This window comes from Euprymna scolopes, chromosome 18, assembly GCF_053919585.1.
Source record: "Euprymna scolopes isolate OS-2025 chromosome 18, ASM5391958v1, whole genome shotgun sequence".
Lineage (NCBI taxonomy): Eukaryota > Metazoa > Mollusca > Cephalopoda > Sepiida > Sepiolidae > Euprymna > Euprymna scolopes.
This window is the reverse complement of record NC_136499.1, coordinates 39854537-39876975: the sequence shown is the minus strand read 5'-3', so window position 1 is coordinate 39876975 and position 22439 is coordinate 39854537. Positions and strand designations below refer to the sequence as shown.

The 22439-nt window shown below is 35.8% G+C and overlaps 1 protein-coding gene across 2 annotated transcripts in view; it reads right to left on the bottom strand.

Annotated features, from left to right (window-relative positions):
* Positions 1–22439, bottom strand: part of LOC145297585 (uncharacterized) — a 1245286-nt gene that overhangs the window by 30356 nt on the left and 1192491 nt on the right. The window lies entirely within an intron of this gene.

Here is a 22439-nt window from a genome sequence, read left to right as displayed (position 1 = left end):
ACGAGCACACGCAGCAGCTGTCAGCTGGGTGGTTGCGGTTGAGGGGAAAATAAAATGCGAACGTTGGCATTCATCTTTTAAATGAACAAAGATTTGTTGTAAAGGCTTCCCACCTGTAGAACACATTGCCGTGTGACTGTTTTCCTACTAATTAAAACTTGGCCATTTCCAAATTAAGTGTTTGCCGATTATTTTCGTGAACCACCGTTAATACTATTGCGAAATACTAGAACTACCATCGTGTTCCTCATGTTTTCATTGTCATTCACTCTCGTCTCCTGAATACTTTCACTTTTACAAAGTGACTATTGGCCTTTATAATCGGTGACTCAAAAAGTAAAATAAAAGCACCACCACAAAAACAAAAAACAAAAAACAAAACAAAACAAAAATACACACTGACTTCAGCTATGCAAGTTTGACTCTCGGCTAGTATTCATTCGTGGTCTTGCGATGTTAACGGGCACATAACAGACGGAGATACGATCTCGACAATCAGGCCAACAAAATCTGGATCATTTCGGCTGCTTTTTCGTTGTCGAGTATATATATATATATATATATATATATATATATATATATATATATATATATATATATATATGCGACGCTCCTTCTTTGTTTATAAACAAAGCGGTTAGAGCACTGTACAAGTGCTGGACGGATTTAGCGAGATTATTTACGGGCGCCGCTCCCATGGGTCGATCGGTAGAACTGCTGACAGTTAACGCGAGGGTTCTAGGTTCAATCCTTCGCTCGGGATAGACGGTAGTCTAGTGCCATTCATGAGTTGTGATACAACGAAACAGAACTGTATGTCGATGACTACAACTATATATATATATATATATATATATATATATATATATATATATATATAAAGTCACATTGTGTGTGTGAGTATCCTCTTGATAGGTTCCGGAACGGATGAACCTATCTTTTGCAAATTTAACACAAAGGTAATCTATAAACCTAGCAGTGTTCTTAAAAAGATATTGTACAAAAATTAATCTGATAAGTATCGAAAATCGAAAAGATTCTATCCTAAAATAGTCTTTCTTTTTCTTGGAGATAAAACGCACATAATTTTTGCAGATTAATGTTTTACGTTAAACCGGCCAAGGAAGGTAATTCTCAGAAAATAATTTCTTCTTACAAATAACAACTATTTTCATCTGGAGATATAGGTCATTGGTAGAGTATTCGACTACAGATTGAATGACCCCTTGTTCAAGCCCAGGTATACCTCACCATTTTATCTTATTTTTTCTTATTAATGAATTTAGGATACAAGAAACGATTTAAAATCGCCGCAAATCATTTCTCCGTTTGCATATTTTTCTTTTTAAGTTTTTTTAATTACATTTTCACCCCAAACAAGGCATATTGCCACTTTGGTATAGGGGGCTACTATCAGGCGCAACAACTACTGGGACAGTTCTGGGGAAGAAACTACTGGAGTAGAAGGCTCTCTTACATCTAGGGATCGCTACTATGTTGGGGTGGGGTTTAGCTGCTTGCCGGGTTCGCCGAGGGTGTTTACGTCGTGGGGGCAGAAGTGTTTGCAGTTCGTCAGAGCATTCTTCATTAAAATACTTGTAGAACAGGCAGATGGATGCAACATTTCGTCGATGGGACAGAGGCTGAAGCTTAGATGACAGTTAAGGACCTATCAGATTGGTGACTCTCCTTTGAACCTTGTCCAGGATCGAGAGACTAGTAGCATATGCACCAGCACAAATATGACAACAATACTCCATACATGTGCGAATGGTGGTCATATAGAGGTACAGGATACTTTCGGGGGTTAGTAGTTTTCTAGCACGGTATAGAGAGCCTACCTTCTTTACAGCGCTCCTGGCAATGCTTTCAATGATGAGGGGAGGTTCTGTCATGATTTCTCCATTGCCTATGACCTCACTCAGATTGTTCAGGAACCTACCCGTGTGCCCGATAATGACGGCCAGTATGCGAGCCTACTAGACCTTTTTCTCACAACTTGCCCTGAACTATGTTCAGTTTCTGTTCTGTCGCCTCTTGGATCTTCCGACCACTCTGTTGTATCAATTAAGATAAAAATGAAATGTAATAAGTCCCCAGACGTACCTCTTCATCGTACAGTATATCGATACACTAAGGCTGACTGGGATAGCTTCCGTACATTTATATCTGATCTACCTCTGCATTCCATGTTTAAAAAGGATGTGTCCTCTATAGTATTAGACCTAACTGAATGGTTAATTGTAGGTATTGACCATTTCATACCCTCTAAAAGGTTTCAGCAAAAACCTAACAGCCAGCCATGGTTCTCTCCAGAATGTGCTGCTGCCATTGCGCACAGAAATCACTTTTTCCACTGCTTCAAACGTAATAGATGTATGGAAACTAAAGCCGTTTTCAGGACTGCCAGCAACCATTGTAAGAAAGTAATAAGGAACGCAAGAGTGTTGTATGCTCAATCTGTTAAGTCCAAAGTAGCTGAGCAGCGGCTTGGTTCCCACCAGTTTTGGCAAATAGCAAACAGAATCCTGAACAGAAGCGTGTGCTCCATCCCAACTATTATCAATGGACCTGAGGTAATCTCGTCAGCATCAGACAAAGCCAAACTCTTTGTCAAGAACTTTGCAGCTAATTCTACCCTTTGCGACCAAGACCACCCACCCCCAATATTTCCTCCTGTATCAGAAAACACGCTATGTGATATACGTATATCTGTACGTGATGTTGCGAAGCTAATCAAAAACCTTGATTCGAGTAAAGCAACTGGCTCTGATGGTATTCCAATTATAGTACTCAAAAAACTTCAACCTGAATTAGCGCCCATACTTACAAAACTGTTTAAACGTTGTCTTAAGGAGAATAGTTTCCCATCTCCCTGGAAAATCTCATCAGTATGCCCTGTATTTAAGAATTCAGGTGATCGCTCATCCCCCTCTCAGTACAGGCCAATAAGTCTCTTGTGCGTCATGAGTAAGTTGCTAGAATCTGTGTTAAATACAGAAGTAATCAAACATCTCAACAAAAATAACCTTCTTAGTGACACTCAATATGGTTTCCGTTCTGCTAGATCTACAGCAGATGTCCTTACAGTTATATCGCATAAGATTAGCAAATCTCTCGACGGTGGCAATCTTTCTAGGGCAATTGCTCTTGACATATCTAAAGCCTTTGATAGGGTATGGCATAAAGGTTTACTTCATAAGATCGCTAGCTATGGTATAGCTGGAAAAGTCTTCTCAATTATTAAATCATTTCTTTCTGATAGGTTCATAAGAGTAGTAGTTTAGGGGTAAAAATCAGAAGCTCACAGTATTAATGCCGGTGTCCCACAGGGATCCATCCTGGGCCCAACTCTTTTCCTGATCTACATTAATGATCTTCCAAATCATATCCTTACATCATTTGTAGACATTTATGCTGACGACACTACCATTTATGGTACCACATCTAAGACAGTAAACGACCAAGTTCTCTCCAATTCTCTCTCCTCTGATCTTGAGCAAGTAGTACAATGGGGAAAGGAGTGGCTGGTTACTTTTAATGCATCTAAAACCAAGCTTCTCTCTTTACATCATCAACATTCTAATTCACATTTGTCATCAATTGAAATGAATGGCTCTCGTCTTCAGGAGGCCTCAAGTTTTGACAAGCTTCTGGGCTTGACCATTACTCCTGATCTTAAATGGAACACGTATATCAAATCTGTTGCCAAGGCCGCTGGAAAAATGGTGGGATCTTTCTATCGATCCAGTAGATATCTCACTGCTGATGCTATTCTCTACCTATATAAGAGCCAGGTACGTCCAAGGATGGAATACTGTTGCCACATCTGGGCAGGAGCTGCTAGAAAGGACTTGTCCTGCCTTGATAGAGTTCAAAATAGACTTCGTAGCCTCGTAGGAGATGTCCTTTTCTCCTCCTTGCAACCTCTATCTCACAGAAGAGATGTTGCGAGTTTGTCTCTGATGTATCGTTATTTTCATGGAAAGTGTTCAACTGAGCTTCAATCTATGGTCCCCCCTCGCCAAACTTTTACAAGAAACACTCGTCTAGCTGTAAACACTATCAATAATTTTCCCCACTCTTTATCTGTGCCTAAACCTAAACGTAGATTCCATGAACAAAGCTTCTTTCTTAGAACTGCACGCCTGTGGAATTGTCTTCCGTTTTCCTGCTTTCCGGCTGACTACAATATGGTTGTGTTCAAGTCTAAAGTAAATAAGTTCTTGATGAGCCGTTCCATATAAGTTATTAAATTTACCAAATTTTCATTACTAATGATTACTATATTGACCAATTTCTACTGTACACTCTTTAACCCTTATCCTTGAGTGGCCTCTGGGCCTTGATAATGTGGTGATGCCTTTGTAAAAAAAAAAAAAATGTAATTGTTCCAACTCATGTTTCCTGTCAACGTTAGACCAAGGAGTTTAAAAGAGGTACTTTCAGATAGAGTTATTGTCCATTGCTATTGGTGGCAGAGAAGGTTTCTTGTAATAATTGAAGGAAACATGTTTAGTCTTGGCAGCATTGAATGTGACCATCCATTTTTGTTCCCATTCTACTACATATTGGAGGTTATCCTATAGTGTTTCTGCCATTTCTTTAAATATTTTCTCCTTTGTTTTACTGTCGTGCCTGTTATAGAGTGTGGTGTAATAAGCATTTGTTGTGGAGGTCATTTATAATTATTAGGAATAATAGAGGTCCAAAGATAGACCCTTGAGGCACTCCCGCATTTATATCATATTGTTTAGAATTACGACCGTTGAGGACAACTTGGATCTTTCTCTTATCTAAGAAGGATTTAATTATGTTAAATATTCTTCCAGTGATACCATATGGTCTAATTTTCCTGAGGCGACCCTCATGCCATACCCTGTCAAAAGCCTTAGATATATCTAGAGCTACCGCTCTACTCTCCCTTGCTTTGTCCAGTGAATGGTATATACGTTCAGAGATTACAGTTAGGAGGTCTGCAATGGAACGAGCTTGCCTAAATCCATATTGCTGGTCAGTCAGAAGTTTAGCATCTGTAAGGTGATGGAGTAGAGCTTGGTTAATTATGGATTCAAATATTTTGGCGAAAAGTGGGAGGAAGCTAATGGGGTGATAATTTAAGGGGTTAGTTCTAAAATTAAGCATTAATCAGAAGTTACTTTTTCAGGGCAATCACTGTCAAACCCAAATATCATTTGACGTGATATTGTAAACAAAAATAGACGGATGTTGATGAATGATATTTTTATTACTTATTAATTTATTTGTTGGCGAATTAGTCAAATATGTCATATTATTACTCGTAATAAATAATAATCAATAAGGGATTGAATATATATTAATCAATAAGGGATTGATGCTATAATAATACATACGCGCAATCTGCATAAATTAAAATATCATATTCAAGCGTATTGTACGATCGGGCAACGCCGGGTGACAAGCTAGTATATATTTGTTAAACAAATCGAGCAGAGGTAGTTCGGACGATGTCAAAACATCGTTAAACTCATGACTCACGCAGCAGCCGCCAATAGCGTAGTGGTTAGGAGCCTTGACTGTCGTACAAACAGTCAGGCCTCAATCCTGGCTTGAGGTAAATGTACACAGACACACCCACACACCCCCACACACACATACACACACACACACAGACCCCCCCACACACACACAGACACGGCCACTTTCATAGATATATAGATAGATATATAGAGAGATTAAACAAAATCAACTTAAATATATGCTATTGAACGGAACGTTGATTCAATACTTGATACATTTAAATCACTGACGAAGATGGCCGCTTCGTATACCCTTCGGAATAACAGTATAGAACAACCAAACATTCTTATTATAGAGGATTACTGGCTTCTCCCCTGGACCACTATTCCTCCGACCTGGTAATAATACCCCGGAAGAAATTGAGGTCTTCCGGATAATGGACTGCCCAGCTTGTATGAAATTCCTTTTTCTATAACTATTATTCACAACTCAAATAACATTTTCAATACATGTGCTGAAAAGCAAAATACGTGTTTACTCACAGCTGAACATTTTACTAAACGCATTTCTTTTCCTCTAATTATATGAGCCAGTATTGAAAATCTATGGATTAAAGAAATTAACATAACTCCCCTCTATATATTCCTTGTGTCAAACAATAAATTCTTAACTCGAATATATGTGTTTATATTTTGATTTTCAGAATTCAACTTTAACCACTAAACTTATATATATATATATATATATATATATATATATATATATATATGTATATGTATGTATGTATATATATGTATTTATATACATATGTATATATATGTATGTATATATATGTATGTATATATATTTATATAAATATATATATATGTAGGTATATATCTACATACATGTATGTGTATATATCTATATATATATTATTATGTATGTATATATATATATATATATATATATATATATATATATATATTTGTTCGCTCTAGTCTTAGAAGATCTACTCTCCGAAACCTTACCTCCTCTTTTTGAAGTGGAGTTATTTTATTGCTAACTTCCTGACGCGCTTAACCAAAGAACACTGATAGCGTTACTCAGGCAAATTTTACGAAGCCTGGGTGCGTCTTTTCCAGGGGCGCTAACTTGATTCTCTCCACATTTTAACCTCTCCTATGATAGGAAATCAGTAGATAACGGGCCAAGAAAAATATATGAAAAAATATTCTTAGTCTGGTTACTTATCATTTAAAGACATTTTCTCTAAATAAGAAACCATGCAGTAATACTTTTCTCAACTGTATACAATTCGCGATACCTCTATTCATGGATAAAATTGAGTTTTAAATACAAAATAGTTACTGCACGGAAATACTTCAAAAAAGCACATTAAAAACAATTAATTCTCATAGCATTTGTGGCAAATGTCTCGCTGGGTTTATTAGTAGCTATACGGAAATAGGGTGTGCTTCGCGGTGATCTGTCTGTACAAACTGACCGGGAGGTGAGTTAGACAGTAACAGCTATTAAAAATCTCGAACAAGTGGCGAGTTACCTGTATTGACACATATCGGTAGAGACTGATTATTTGCTTCTCCTCTGCTACAGAAAGATGTGACAAAAGGTCGAAAAGTGGGATTTGGTGGGCCATCATACAACACTTAATTCACTCTTGCCCCGTAAAAACTGTCTGTAAAGCCTCATCGGTATTCTCCAGTCGGGGCACCTCAAGCAGTAAGAAACAACTAACTAAAAAGAAAGAAGCCAAAGACCGGAAACGCCCAACTCCTATGATTACTACAATCCATGCATCAGTGCAAACAAGAAATGAACAACATTAGTCATACTGGCTCATTGATTATCAGGCTCGAATCTTCGGAAATGGCGTTTCTGACTTTCATAGCGAATATATGGAAAAACATCCTGATTATTTTATTCCTTTCCAACCGAACGATGTGAAAAACTATCGAAAGGTGCGTGGAGTCGCCCAGCGCCCCCAAACGAGAAGCTGTTCTGTTTTTTTTTTTTTTTTTTTTTTTTTGCAAATGCCTGGGTAGCCCCGTCGACATTTCCCAATCAGGGAGCCTAAGACAATAATCAGTAAGCACTCCAGCTCGAAGAGGGTAAGCAGGGCCTTGGAAGGTGGGTATCCACAGAGAATCATTCCGCAACCCAACAAAAGAAAGTCTTCTTAAGACTGATTGTCATCGTCAACAGGGTAAAAATGGCGTTTTCTAACTTCACAGTAGGACAGCGGATGAAAGACTAACTAGTGGACGAGTTGTTGTCTTACATGCATAAGAAAACCGGAATAGTGACCGATGACAAGGATATTTAAATCCTACATGCATTAGAAATCTATAGACTTTCTATCAAGCAATATGTTTACATATATCATCAAACTATGAGAATCTTGTCTAACCACTAGAGAAGCCAACAGTCAAACTCCTCTGTCTGACATTCTCAAACAAACTAAATTGGATTAAATATACAAAAGAATTTACGAGGTCTGCTGCAAAGTCGGTACATGGCTAGAAACCTTACACATCTTCTAGTATCTATAAGACCACAATTCGCAAATTCATGGTGTATTGTTGCCAAATTTGAGATAGTGCGACAAACACTAGTCTTTTCATCTTGGCCAGGGAGTATACAGCAATTTCTAAGCTCCAGCTCCTGACGCATCGTCCAAGCGTTACATCGAATACTTTAACAAAATGCGCTCTGGTGAACTAACTGCACTTATACTCCCTCAAAGAGAATACCCCCGCATTCAGCACCAAAAGTATATCCTTTAAGTAGAGATCACTAGGTGCTTTAAGAATGATTCCTCTGACAGCTACTTGTGTTTGAACCCCCCCCACTCTTGCTTCTCTGCACGGTTCAAGACGCAGAATTTAAATGTAACGTTAACAAACATATTTCTACATTACTCATCACCTATCCCTAATAATCTGGACCCTATCGCAGTAGTTTCTCACACGTCAGTGGCAAAGTGTCTGGTTTTGGGCGAATGAAAGAAAAAAATACTACTCTGATTTTTTGTAGGGTTTTAATTATATTTCTAATTAAATTTCTTCTAGTTTGTTACATAATTTTCTTGGAATATTGCCAGGGTTCCTAGGATTATTGGCACTACTGTAGAACACTGTTAAGCAATGCGTTTAGCTCTTGCAGCTTTCACGGACTTAATTACTTTGAATTCTGATTTACCTTATGAGAGACTAGGATGGCGATGTCCACGATTTGGCAAGTTTTCGCCTTTTCGTTTATTATGTTCGTAATTTGTTACTTTCGTATAGTAATGAGTCACCACTTATCAAGACGCAACGGCTACTCGAGGATAAAGGTTAATGAATTTCATGTGGACACTCAAACAAAACCATGGAGGTGGTGATGGGGAAGAATTTTATTATTTAAGAAGGCGGCTCAACAAAAATTTATTTACATTGGACTTGAAAATGACAGTTTTGTAAACAGTCCAACGATATTGTGTTCCACTGAAAGGTTGTCCGACGGAGGAAAAATTACTCATGAAAGTTTCGTCTAGGTTAGACGAGTTTTTAAAAAAATATATTAAAAGTCTTATTTTTATCATTAATATTAGTAACGGAACCCTGAAAATTCTACAGTTGTAGCTTTCATCTGTTCTATTCTGCTAATGTGATTAGAAGTATTTTCATTCTATGGACGTTCGGCGCGAACGCAGATCACATCATATAATTGTACCACGACTGTTCAATCTGAAAGATACTTATCTAAACACTCTGGCTTATGAAGTTTTAGAATTTAGAGTGTAACGATAAAATTGTCGCGATAGAAATGACAACATAATTCCATTTCCGTTTAATTAGAATCGGTTTTCGGTCTTCGTTGTAGCCCATCTACTAGTGGTTAGTTGTGTACAAATCCCCAGAGCGATAGGACCTTTCTATCATGTTTGAACGTGAGGCAATGCTCAACGAGCGAGTTCATAGATGCACCGTTATACAACTAGTGCTCTCTACCGATCCAAGTGATGATAACAGAACAAGTGCTAGCCCCCACGGAATGCATCCGTTGATTACCACGAATAACAGACATGTGCGCAGCGTGATAAAAACAAAGTTTGTGGTTTGGGTGTGGTCTCAAAATCGGCTTGAAAGTAAACATCAAAGTGTAATTTGTCGTTCCATATTTGGTTACGAGGATTTGTCCCCAAAACCTTAGCAGGAGTTTTTGACATTTTTATTCTATTGGCGTCTGGCACGAATGAATACCCCACGATCTAATTATACGATTTTTGGACAGAACAAGTGTTACATTTTTATCGAAATCCTAAGAGCAAGAAAGTATGTTCACATAACAAATGGAATAGAGAAAATATCTTGCTCTAGAATCATAGGTGATCCCATTTAAAAATAGTTTAGAAAATGTAGTAGAAATATGAAATTAGCTCAGCCTATTATTATATAAATTTTAATTATATATGATTATTAGGAGTTTTCACACAAGTCATCACCAGCGATCGCCTACTAACAAAAACCTGATCTGTAGTGCTCTTTATAAATTTGAACAATCAGTGCTAATAACTTCATGTTATCACAAAAGGCGCTTACTATTGGTTTGTCGCTGGTGTTCGATAGTGTTTGAATAGCAAAAAGCCTCATCAATGTCCCTGTGTTTTACACCATATTACAGTGGACATCTGGTTAGTACTCTCACTCCTCGGTCATCCTCGTCTCTTCTCTATTCTTTGGTGTGCCGTTTTTTTCAGAGAGCCGGTGTAGTTGACTTACAATTTTGCCGTTTCTTAGTTTCTTGTGGCCGTGTTATTTCTATTTTTGTTCAATTTTGTGACAACTTTTATGTTACTTATTAGAGTTTCAAGTTTCAAGTTTATATTGATTGTTTTCTGAGGATTTCAGCTGTTTTAATTATCGCTATCTTTTATATTTTCCCAGCCTTCCCCTCCCCTGGTTCCAATTTCTCACGGACGGGTTGTATCTTCAATGTTCTTGATTCCATGTAACCCTTCTTCATTATTATTATTATTATTATTATTATTATTATTATTATTATTATTATTATTATTGTACTTTTTCAAAATTGGGAATATTGTTGAACAACTTTTGATGGCCGCGTGTTATTTTTCCCAACGATGGTGGGCTTTTTCTAATATGTACTTCGTAATTCGTTAACCAATATTTACTTAAGCTCTAGATTGGACCTGATATTCAATCTTGTATCTTGCAGCTTTGTTTTTGGAGCGTATATTTCTACCTATTGCTCTCGCGAAATAATAAGAAAAAAGTCAAGTACAAAACACATCAATATGGACATTTACACGATGTAATATAGTGTGATGCACGACGAGATGAAAAGATAATATTAGTTTAATATATATATACATACACACACAGACACACACACACATATATATATATATGATGATTACAACGTCTTGTCAGACGAGTGCCACTCCCTAAGACATTTAAAATCCATGAGCCCAAATGTCTGAGGGAGTATCTATAACAATTTGATGTTACAGAGTCTTAGCTTTGTACGACAGCTAAGTCTCTCCCTCGGTTCAAAATGTTGAGATCCAGCAACAAGCAAGAGCAAGATAGCCAGCAACAAATTAAACTGCAGACCAGCTTAATGCGGGTACTGGTCTCCCGCTTTATGGTTTTTTAAATCAGAGATTTGCTTCTCCTAGAAAGGTTGCCTTCACCATGGCTTACGGGAGCCCTCTCTACCCCAATACGCATATACACACACACACAAATATACACGGTGCTAGTTGGCCGTTGATCCAGAAAAAGAGTTCATTCGCCCTTTGTAAGGTCTTGTTTTTAATCCTTCAGGGAGACTAGCCGCCCTCCTCACCAAACAAGTCTGGTGGGGGAACCAGTTTAGTCGCCGGCGACCCGATCATGAGGCAGGTAGTGCTGGGTTACATGGTACCAGTAGCATATGCCATGACCTGACATATATATATATATATATAAATATATATATATACATACATAATTATAACGGCCTATTTGTTAGCAATATAAGCGTTTCTGGTCCTGGTTTTTGTGCAGATCGCATCTCCGAAGAGAGGGAATAAATTAGTTCACTTACAGTTATTAAGTAAAGAAGATCAAGTGTATTTAGATTATCATTAATTTGCTTTAATTAGGTGAAAATATCCTGAAAATATCCTGTACCTCTACTAGGCCACAATTCGCAGTAGAGACCCCTAGACTCTGACAGTTTTTTGTTCCCCAGAACTCCTCTCCGCAGACCTGCATTCCCCAGAACTGCTAGTCTTCGGAACTCTAATCCGGGTTCTTGCTTTGCCAACTGTACTGACATACAGTATATATTACTTATATATATAATTAAGCAATAACTCATCTAAAAAAAATCAATGAAATTATCACACTGTATTTACTTTGCCGATACAGCATAAAGTCTACAGAAGAACTCATGCAGATTCTTCAAAAATCAACAATAAAATCACCGCTTCTCTCGATGTCGAAAATCTTTTTACAAATATGCCAGTAAATGAAACAATTGACATTATCATTGACAACATATATAACAATCCAACCGTTCCTCTACTGAAAATGAGCCCAACAATTTTAAAGAAGTTATTATAACGTGCACAACTAAAGTTCCATTTTATGATCATCTGGGAAATGTACATACACAGGTGGATGGCGTAACTATGGGTTCCCCATTGGGACCAACATTCAGTAACTTTTATATGGCCCATCTGGAGAACAAGGTGTTTGATTTGATAATGAAACCTTCTATTTATATTCGATATGTGGATGGTATACTGATTCTTGCCGATAACATAGGGGGAATATATATATATATTGTTCCTTAATTGGAATTCATTTTTTGAGATGAGCATTATATATTAATTTATTTTTATTTCGGACTAAGGCCAGAGGAATAGTTGGCCGAAACGTTGTGAATAAACACACCAATCAAAAAACAACTAATAAAGATGAGGACTAATAGTCCGAAATAAAAATAAATTAAAACATAGGGGGAACATAATATTTAAAGGGCACATTTCAGAGTAATTCCGTCTTTAACTTCACATACGAACCTAGTGTCGATAATAAAATCTCGTTTTTTGACGTTCTCATTGACTCTAGTAGCGACGAATTTATCACTTCAGTTTAAAAAAAAAAACTACATCCGCTAATTCCTGTATCTTAAATTTTATGTCCATATCGTTATAAAAGCAAAAATAAAGAATCTTATAAATCGTGTGAGGATGATTTTCTCAAAGAAAAAGATATTTTTATGAATTAAAAAATATAAAACAAGTTTTAGTCAATAACCAATTCTCGGACTCTTTTGCAGATAAACAAATAAAACTTGCGATGAGCAACTTGAATCAAACTAGTAATAAAAAAAAAAACTCTCAAACTATTCAAATATATTGCCGTAACCAGCGACAAAAATTCCAAAATTGATGCAAATATTCTAAAAAAATATAATCCGTCGATACGTGACTCCCAATGATAAGAAAAAAATAAAATTTATTATCTATTATAAAAATCAGCAGATGACTAACCTCGTAATCAAAAACAGCATTTCACAGACAAATAATTTGTTAGAAAAAACTCAATTTAGTTTACCAATTTAACGGCCCATTAGGAGAATATGTTTCTAATAACACGAACTACATAGGCTATACTGCAAACACATTGTCACCAAGATTAACTCTCCACCTCTCTGGCTCTAGTTCGATATCGCAGCATTTGGAAACACATGGCTATCAAAATTCGGAATTTCGAAAAATCGTGGTAGAAAACAGTAAGGTTTTGCAAGGTGAGAAAAATGTTAATAGACTAAAAATAATCGAAGCATTGTATATTAGAACAAACAAAAATAAAACGCGGATCAATAATATCAAATACGAATATAGTCGAAATATTTTAAAATGCTTAGGATAGCAGATTTTTAATTATATATATATATATATATATACATATGTGTACATATAATAAATTAATATACTCTATAAAAAAAGTTCGCCCACCTAGTTCATAACATGCCACCACGTGACCGTGATAACAATATGTATATATGTAAATAGAAAAGGAAAAAAAAAACATAATTTCTACAACACAACATGCCTGGGGATGATAACGGTATCTCTGTCGAAAGCGCTCGCTATGGATCCAACTTATACAATTTTGAAAAAAAAAAAGAACAAACAAACACACACATACACACACACACACACACACACACACACACACACACACACACACACACACAAAACTATTCGGAGATTGGAGAAGATGAAAAGGAAGATAAAACAGAAGAATTCCGTGCTCTTCAATTACATTTGTTCGAATGAGAAGATGCTGCCTAAATATACATCTATCTATTTATGTATCTATAAAAGTGAACGTGTCTGTGTATCTGTGTGTCTGTCTGTGTGTGTACATTTCCCTACACAATAACTCTGTCAATTTAAAGTCTACAGACTCGAAATTTAATATACAAGGTACTGAGATTTGGGAAAATCTATGTGATCGGTTTTCAGCCAGAAATTTGGCTGTTAAGGGGTAAAACTTCAACGATTTGACCTTTGAGAACTCTACTAAACTCCTCCGCCAATTTTGGGTCTAAATACTTGAAATTTTAGATATAGGTTCCTTGGACATGGATCTGACTTAATTACTCGATTTGAGCCTAAAATAATAAATTTTAAGGGGTCATAATAGGGGTCAAAGTTAAAGAAAATTGACCACTGCGGTCTCTACCAAATTACGCAGATAATTTCTGGTCTAAACATTTGAAATTTTACATAAAGGGTATTCAGAGATAGGGCAGGCTTTCTAATCGGATTGGGTCGGAAATTTATGCTACCAATATGTATGTATGTATGTTTGCATGTCTGCTTAATCTTTCGACAGAGGTGACGAATTTTCATAAGATTAGTATCGTTTTGAAACTCGACCCTTCAGACGACAAATACCTAAAAATTGGCTAAAAACATTACATTTTGCACCCTCAACTGGGCACTTTTCTACAGGAAGAGGTCGATTTTTCACCGATATTTTTGAAGGTCATCCCCTCTTTCCGATTGTCTAGCCTTAATTTAAACCTACGTCACTTCCGGTTTGGCGGTGGTTGTAACAGCAAAGACGATCTTTTCCTCTTTCGCAGTACGGGTTCGAGCCTGCCTTCCTACTACCACTTTTTTTTTTTGCTCAACACACACCTCCAAACACCCGGGCAACGCAGGGCACCCATGCTTGTAATATATATATATATATATATATATATATATATATATATATATATATATATATGTGTGTGTGTGTGTGTGTGTGTGTGTGTGTGTGTGTGCGTGCGTGCGTTTGGATTCTTAATCCGGAAGGGGGATGTGATGCGTCTAGTGTGTTAGGTATGTTATTGTTAAGTTTATGCTTGCATGTCTTCTCGCTTCCAGCTAACACCGCTGGCTAACCTCGTGGTGAAAAGGGAGCAGGTATGCATGTCTTCTCTGCCAGTACATAGCCTCTCAATCATCAAAACCCCTACTGTGCCTCCACGTTGGCCACACACGGTAACTGAGTGCTTTGCGGCCCCAGGCTAAACTTTTAGGAGATCTTGGAGTAGTAGAGGACCCCAGAGGTAGTGGGTTATGACCCACCGTTGTGTGGACATGCCCTGGTACACTAATAACCCCGATCCCACTGTCTTGTGGATGCCCTCGGTTGGGCGAATACTAGGGGAACCGACCCCAACAACAAACATCACAGCCTTGTGGACCTTCTCACAGTAAAAGGCTAAGAGATGAGAACCCTGACTTCAAATCCGACTGATGCCTTACAGTTTTCCTTAAAAGGTTATGGAATCTCATTCAGAAGGAAAAGGTGTAGTAGCAGACACGATAGGACGACTGTTTACCTCACTAAGATTACTTTCGGCCTGAAGCTGCGGCCTCCTCTGGGTTCGCTCCACTGGACATTAGCATTGAAGGTTCAGAAAGTGTCTATCTGATTCGCAACAGATACTGCACCTAAACGGCGCAAGCACGTTTGGAGCCAATATATATATCATATGAACACTAGAGTTATGTGAAAAATAATAAAACACTTAATGCTATTTCCTGTCACATTATGGAGATTGATCGCTATTTAGACTTTAAGAATGCGACTTTCCTAAAACGCATACTCAATAAATCAACACATCTTCTAATCGAATCCACTCTCATTTCCCAATCTACTAATATGATTAAGCAAAGAAAAGGCTTCTTCCATATTTGTCCCTATCTGCCGAAAATCCCGAAAATCGTTATTAACGAAAACAATTTAGATACAGGATAAACTTAAATACTCCGTTCCCTATTTCTCATATATATATATATATATATATATATATATATATATATATATATATATATATATATATATATATATATATATATATATATATATTATTTCAACCTCGGTTTTATTTTCGTGCATCATTACAGATTGTTTCTATCGACAGGATAATAACATTATCCGGCCGATTTCTTCAGATAATTTTAGTAAAAAAGTTTTTTTAACTCGAATTATCTTCTGAAGAAATCGCCAGGATAATATTATTGCCCTGTCGATAGAATTAATCTGTAATGATTTAAGCAAAAACAAAAAACAAAAAAAAAGAAAGGTTGAAATTATAAAAACATATTTAGCTCTTCCAAAGTATTGAGCACTTTTTGTCCCTGTTTTTACTAAATATACCTATATATATATATGTTAATATATATATATATATATATAAACATACATACATACATGATGATGATGATGATTGCTGCTTCTTTCCAGATGATCGCCGTCACATTGAGTTCTCCCAATCTTGTCGCCCATGCCATCTCAGATGACTCTGGACTCCCGCCGCAGATTTGCACATCTTGAAGCAGATGTGACATACAAATTGAGCAATTTCTATCGAGTTGAATTCCTCTGGAGGTTGAAGGGTATTCTTATGAACAATCATATGTCTCCTCAAACCAGCAGTAGACTTGGAAACTTTGCTGCTTGTTAAACAGATCGTTTGGTTCGGACTAATATGTGCAAAGTGTACCTGAACAGGAGTTTTGTGCAACTTAAGGTGGTTGACCTAGCCAGCTTTTGACAAAAGCACTCGTTCACAAGTGTCGCATTTCCATCATGTTTGTCATGGTTAAGATCATCTATTAAACCTTTGCGAAGCTCTCGCTTCAGATTGCTGTGGGCCTGCTTTTTTTTTCTCTAGAGCATCGCGACTTTCACGTACAAGCGTTCGCCATCTCGGTCTTTGCAGAGTAAGTTCTTCCCATGTGTCAATGTCGATTTGTAAGACTTTCAAAGCATTCTTTGTAGAGAACCTGAACATACATACATACACACATGCATGTATATATATATAAATATATATATACATATATATATATATATATATATATATATATATATATATATATATATATATATATAGAGAGAGAGAGAGAGAGAGAGAGAGAGAGAGAAAAGAGAGAGAGAGAGAGAACTTATATTTTTCTGTATTTATTTCCTACGTGTTGACGTGTAAGTATACAAAAATTTCTTCGAAAACAACGAAAATGTTTCCTCCAAAAGCACATAATTATCGACCGATCCTTCGATCCTCCTTAGTGTGAATATATATATATATATATATATATATATATATATATATATATACACACACACATATATATATATATATATATATTCAATTATTTGGAGAGCAAAACTATTTAAGGTTTCAATATATTTCTAGTACTAAGCCCAAATGGGAAAAGTTCTGTACGTTTAAGTTTGTCATTTATTGTTCTTTCCCGATTGCTAACACGCCAGTCGTCACGAAGAATTTTTATTTTAATTGCACTATGATATTCATAGTAGTGTAGAGATCACTAGCTACGTTTCATAAGACGTGTTTTAGAGATTAAAATACAAAACAATTATTTTATCATAGTCACCAACAGTATTACTTGGACACTGCCTCTATCAAACTAAAATCACCCAGATAAACTCCAAGGTGTAGAATGAATTCGGAAAGACATTCTTCACTGTAAATGTTATCGTTTTTTTAGGTTAACAGAACGTATTGAACTAATTTTTTACATTATATCAATTAAAGTCAGAATGTGTGTGTGTGTGAGGACAACTGTCGATCTATATACTAAACGAATTTTTAATCTACAGACTTGAAATTTGGTACAAACCCAACAAGCAGCTAAATCCCACCCCTTCACAGTAGAGATCCCTAGGTGTAACAAAACCTTCTACTCCAATAGTTTCTTCCCCAGAACTGCTAGAATTTGGAACTCCCTTCCGGGATTCTGGTTTCCCAACTGTACTGACATGCAGAAGTTAAAGTGTAATTTGAACAGATATCTTCCCACTCATCTCCCTTCATAATACCCCTGGAACTTATGTCCCCGATAGTAGCCCCCTACTTCAAAGTTGCACTACGCCTTATTTGGGGTGAAAATTTAATAGATAATAATAATAATAATAATAATAATAATAATAATAATAATAATAATAATAATAATAATAATAATAATAAAAAAATATGTTGAAAAATTTTGATCGGTTTTCCTCTAAGGGCTACTAATGGGTCAAAAATAGAAAAAATCAATATGTGGGAGTCATCGGATATTATCTGTTGTCATCTTTCACATGACAGCTTCCTTACGTTGGGAATAAGTAGGCGCGGAAAACTTTTTAAATCGTCTAAAGCTGGCCTAATGGTTATCGTACTAGACTCACGGTCTTAAGGTTTTGGTTTCGATATCAGCTCGAGTACTTTTTATTTTACTCACAAGAGGTGAACTGTTTAGAAAAAAAATATACACATATCCCAGTTTCTGTATGAATTAAAATATAATATTTATGCGTATTTTACGACCGGGCAACCAGGCGCCCTGCTAATATATATATATATATATATATATATATATATATATATATATATATATATATATATATAAACTACTGACACCATTCTATTTTATTTGAATATTCATGCGAAAACAGGCAAAGGATAAACGTTTTTTTTTCGTGAAAAAAAAATGGGTGTATAAGAATTCACAAAAACGGCTTTATAAATATATAAATCAATAGATGAATGGAAGAAAACCACAAAATTTCGTGATATTAACAGGCTGCTATTTTTCTCGCGTTATGCCAAAGGTCATTTCACAGAGATCCGGGCAGTTTGGCTATCCGGTTTATCCAGCTCCGCGAATGTTTACAAGCATCTGGTTTGCGTTGCACTTAAATACAGAACGTACTGATATCACCATATGGATCTACATTCTATATCAAATGTCAGGTTACTTATTATCGGTAACTACAAACTGTATTGACTGTTCCGAAAGAAGATAGAAGAATTTTGAACGTAAAGTCAAATAAACGCCATTAACATATCTCATCGTGCCTAATGCATTCAAGAGGGTTCAGATATTCTGTTGTCTAGAAGAAAATACTGACTGTTCCATACAGGTTTTACAGTTAAGCTATATAGTGATTGCAATTTAGTAAATTTTGCTACAGTTAATTTTGTTACGGGGTAATCACGTCACGAATAAAGATGTATCTTAATTTGTGACGTGATCAATAAATCTACAAAGAAAGGTAACGTTGGCTCGGATATACCCTAAGATTTGTCCCAGAGAAAATTGGCAACGGTGGCCTTCGAGACAAGATCACAGTGTAGTATCTGTTTTGATGCTTCACTTAATTAGGTTTTGGTCAATGTTGGGGAGATCCTTCATACCGAGACAAGTACTTTTGAACTCAATTGGGCCTTAATCATGTTCAGACAATTGTTATTTATTTGGACACTGCCAGAGTGCCCCCTTTTTTAGTGAAGGCTGGTTTCCCCCCAACATTAAAAAACGACCTTGCATCTAATTTGCTTTCATGGGGAAGCAAATGAATACCAACAGTGGCTTTCGGGACAAGAACAAAGTGTAGTATCTGTTTTTCAGACGCTACACTCCAATTCCTTGTTCTCTACCAGTAAAGGAGAAATCCTTCACCACTGAGATACTATTTATTTTTGTTCCTTTCTCCATGTTCAAAAACGACCCTGGTGTCTAACTCTGTCCCGTGAGGAGGCAAATTAAATAGGAACAGTGTGCCCCAATCGATTGGAAGCGAATATGAGAGAGAGGGAGAGGAGAGGAGAGAGAGAGAGATTTGAACGAAACGTGAGGAAGCTGGAAGGATGCTTTGGATTTGATTTCAAGCTGAAAATGATGATATACATTGACTGTCTTATGCACTGCATGATGTGACAGTTTCTAAGCGTAAGCAAATAATCACATCGACACATCAGTTGTTATTAGCACATCGAATTCCAGCAATATTAAACCTGGTCAGTATCTGATATGTGACATATGATATATATTGAGGAATGCTAAAAATATCTATAATTATTTAACTCTTCTATTCGTAAGAGCAGTTAGACATATTGGAAATTAGTAGACGTTAGGTTTACTTTCGACAACCTCATGTCTCTTACTTCCCTTGTTTTATTCTTTGGTACTCACACTCCATAAACGATGTTTCTGACAAAGGGGGACGTATTGCTGTTTTCCCTGTCAAAATCTATCCAGTTAATACTTATTCTTGGTTAGTTTTTTAAAAACTTTTTTATTTAAGCTTCTTATATCAAGCGGCTTCCTGTCTTATCTGGACCGATGTCCATAAAAAAGCTCCTGTATTTAGTAAATAATGGCTACCTACATTGGCAATTAATAACTATTCAAAATTAGAAGAAAAAAATGAATTACATAATTTTTGTATTTGTGGATATCCGGGTAGACATATTGTAAATTATATAAATTTTATCAAGTTAGTGGCGAAGAAATACCGATTTGGTACTGAATAAATTCTATATGTGTATGTTATAAGCGCAAATGTTCAAAATAATTAATAGTAATATGAGACATTTTATTGTTTAACCCCCCCCCCAACAGATTTGTTATTCACTTAGTATGGATAACGTACAGAAAATATATTTACATTTTTATATTTCCGGAAAAAAATACACTCCCATTTTCTATATAAACTAGCAGACCGCTCAGCGTAGCCCGGCCGTAAAATATGCATAAATATAATAATTTATACAAATTTCTTTTTATTTTATTTTTTACTCATGTACACCTCTTACAAAGCCTATCACAACTTAAACTTAAGGGGTTACTATTTGGGGATATGTCTAGGAAAGGTTAATAATATATTTGTTTATATTACATTTAAACTTCTGCATATCAGTACAGCCAGGGAAGCAGGCAGCAGGAAGGTAATTCCAAAGTCTAGCTGTTCGAGAGAAGAAACTATTAGAATAGAAAGCTTTCTGGCATTTAGGGATAGCAACAGTGAAAGAGCGAGATCTTATTGTTTATTTCGCATTTATTATTATTAGAGCCAATTTTCTAATGATTGTTATATAGTAAGAAATATAGTAAAATAAACCGAAAGAAACTGAGACATGTGCATGCGAGTATTATGCTATTATAAACAGTTAACTTCTTGTAAGTGAAAACAAAATATCGAGCTGAGATCGAAACCAAAGCCTAAAGATAGTGAGTCAAGTAAGATAACCATTAAGCTAACTTGACATAATCTTTAAACAGTGTTTTCAAAACTACTAATTCTTTATACAAGGAAGCTTTCAGGTGAACGATTCGCGCATGTGCAATCGTGAAACACTTGGCACACAGATAAAAATCCGAAGACACCGCCAAGTACAAATTCTTCAAATTTGAACCCTTAGAAGCTATTTTTCCGAATATGAATAGATTGAAGAGTTTTCAACGTGTCTGAATACTCCATATATAAACTTTCAACTCTGTAGATAAAAATCCGTTTACTATATAGATTGAAAATTGTCCACGCACACACAGATTATCACTTTTATAGATATATAGATAAAATAGTAAATGTATGTATGTATTTATGTCCGTCTGTGTATAAATATTTAACCGCTAAACTCTTAAACAACTTGTCACATAAAACAAATTAACCGGAAATAGTTATGCCAAGAATGCTTCATGACGAGTATAAATCTTTATAAAGACAAATAACGCGTACAAATCTCAGACAGTAGAAATTCAAAATATTAATTTCAACTTATCGACATTTCTATTAATTTGCACATGCGTAAACTAATCATTGTTAAAAGTGTTTCAATTGTATAACTTACTCAGCTATATGTCAGGTAAGATCAAACGATAGCGAACGCGGCTGGAAGGCTTACTGTTTTGGTTTCGATTTTCGTTAATGGCACTCAAGTATTTTTTTAAAACATTTTTGAAGTCAGAACTCTCTCTCTCTCTCTCTCTCTATATATATATATATATATATAGTTTTCTCTCTTTCTCTCTCTCTCTCTCTCTCTCTCTATATATATATATATATATATATATATATATATATATATATATATATTGGCAGCAAGTCGTTATCAAAGCACGTTTGATTAGACACGACAGCGTTTTCGTCTTTATCTTTCCGTTGATTTTCTTGATCTGGCGAACATTTTTTCTCGTTCTAGTTCGCATGTTGTGTAGTAGGTTGTCGAATAATTTTTTGTCAGTTATTTTCCTCGGGCGATTTCGATCTTTGATAGTCGTCAGGAGCAATTTTGTTGTTGTTAAGGAGGTTGTTTTTCTATTACCCTTTTTATATGTAATATTTATTATTTTTCTTTTTCATTTATTTTATTTCATTTATTTTGGTTTTTACTCGTTGGTTGAATTTTATATTATTTATGTATGTGCGTGTGTGTTTAATAAAGAAGCAGTTTTGTAATAATAGATACGAAATATGAATGAATTAAAATATATTTAAGCGTATTTTATGATTGACAAGATCAGTCGCCTGCCGCTAGATAAAAAAATAATAAAATATAAACATTGCTGTTATATT